Below are 1,825 nucleotides of genomic sequence, written 5' to 3'. Positions count from 1 at the left end.
CGGTACCCACATTTTCACTAGCTGAGTTGAAGCTGAGAATGAGGTAATATTTGGGTCCTATCTTTTTAATTAGCTTTAATTATCTTAGAATTCCAAAAATGTCTTTAGCCTATTTAGAAAAGGCCAAATATATTGTCGATTTAGTTAAGCCCATATATATATTCGCTTGGGGGATAATAATTAGGTCTTTAGTTTACACTTGCGCAAGATTGTTAACTAATGTAAATATTAATAACTTTCCTTATTATTCAAACCAATTTCTTGCGCCGGTTGATATCATATTTATTACATTACTTGCGCAAGTCAGAATCATATCATATGCAAATCACTTTTTAACAATACACATTTAATATCTTTCTTTAAACGATTTCATTCTTTATTAGGGGTCATTAATGTGATAAATAAATCGCCTTTATATATATAGGAGACACTCGAATGCTTAAAATACAAACATTCAGCTCTTACAAGAACAATGGCAATGGTGCGAGCCTTCAAAAACATTGTTTCTTATGTTAGAGAATTAAAACCCCGCAAAGATACGTCCCGTATTGAAGTTAGGATTGTTCGCTTGTGGAGAAACTATAACAAAGAATCAGGAAACACCATTGAAATGGTTTTTGTTGATAAAGAAGTAAGTATAAATCACACAAAATGCATTTTTTTGGAAGTATCGTTTATGATTCATTTCGAGATATATACTTATTCTAGGTTTATAAAACTCTTATAATTTTTGTGACCAGGGGACAAGAATTCATGCTTCAGTTGGTGAACAACTCATCAAAAAAATCGATGACAAGCTACGCGAGGGAGATGCGATTGTCGTCCAGTTTTTCAAAGTGTACGATGATATTGGTGAATACCGTACAACGCCACATCCGTACAAAATTGGCTTCTTTCAAACAACATTTGTTGGAAAATCTGATGATTTTCCAAGTGCAGTTCCCGAAAAGTATTTTGCGGACTTCTCTGATATTCTTGGTGGAAATCTTGATCATAGCTGTTTGGTTGGTTAGTTAGTTTCTTACACAGTTAAAGAGTCTTCAGTTCAAGAGTCTTTCACTTTTGTTATACTTGTTCCTGATTTGATGCTTGTTTTTGTTATGTAGATGTGGTTGGCCAAATAGTTAACTTCGGGTCTCTGGAAAACAAAATAATAAAAGGAAAAGATAACATGAGGCTCTTGATTGAGTTGCGTGACCCAAAGTAAGACTAAGTTCTTAATCGTAGTAATAATTTTGCTTGCTAAACATCTATAATCTGTATTTAACTTAAGTTTATATTATACAGTAATGTGAAGATGATGTGTATTCTGTGGAGTTGTTATGCTAAACAAGTATATGATTACTTAAACAAGTATACGATTACAGTAGGAGTAACATGTCCACCATGATTATTTGTGTTATCAGATTCTGTTCTGTTAAAGAGTGGAAAGGTATATAATAATGTTTCACTTTGTGGAAAACTATTACTCGCATAACATATTAATAAGATCAAAATACTTTGTAGGTGCTTACTCCATATCTAGCGGGTATAATTCAACCCATATTTTGCTCAACCCAACACTTGAATTTATTGAGGAGTTCAAAGCAAGGTACGTCTCCTGCGTCTTACGTGCCAGACCTATTGAGGAGTTCAATACATCCAGATTTTTATTTTAATTTTTGAACGTCATTTTTAACTGAAACATTTTTAAATTATGTGTGATTATTTGATTTGGCAGTCTTCCTGATGATTCACTTTCTCTTACAAACAACGATAGTAGCCAGTGGTCTGTTGGTACTGCTACATCTATTCGTGCCAGGTTTTTTGTTCTTAATGAGAGGCT

General features: G+C 33.3%; 1 long non-coding RNA gene across 1 annotated transcript; it reads left to right on the top strand.

The window, feature by feature from the left end:
- Nucleotides 1–547: 547 nt before the first annotated feature.
- On the top strand, nt 548–778 carry LOC106320632. The gene is made up of 2 exons (XR_001265879.1): nt 548–631; nt 741–778. It is a non-coding gene; the product is annotated as an uncharacterized LOC106320632 (long non-coding RNA).
- The last annotated feature ends 1,047 nt before the right edge of the window (nt 779–1,825 follow it).

Source organism: Brassica oleracea, unplaced genomic scaffold, assembly GCF_000695525.1.
Source record: "Brassica oleracea var. oleracea cultivar TO1000 unplaced genomic scaffold, BOL UnpScaffold00988, whole genome shotgun sequence".
NCBI lineage: Eukaryota > Viridiplantae > Streptophyta > Magnoliopsida > Brassicales > Brassicaceae > Brassica > Brassica oleracea.
Note: the sequence above shows the minus strand (reverse complement) of the source record. Positions and strands in the feature narration are given on the sequence as shown.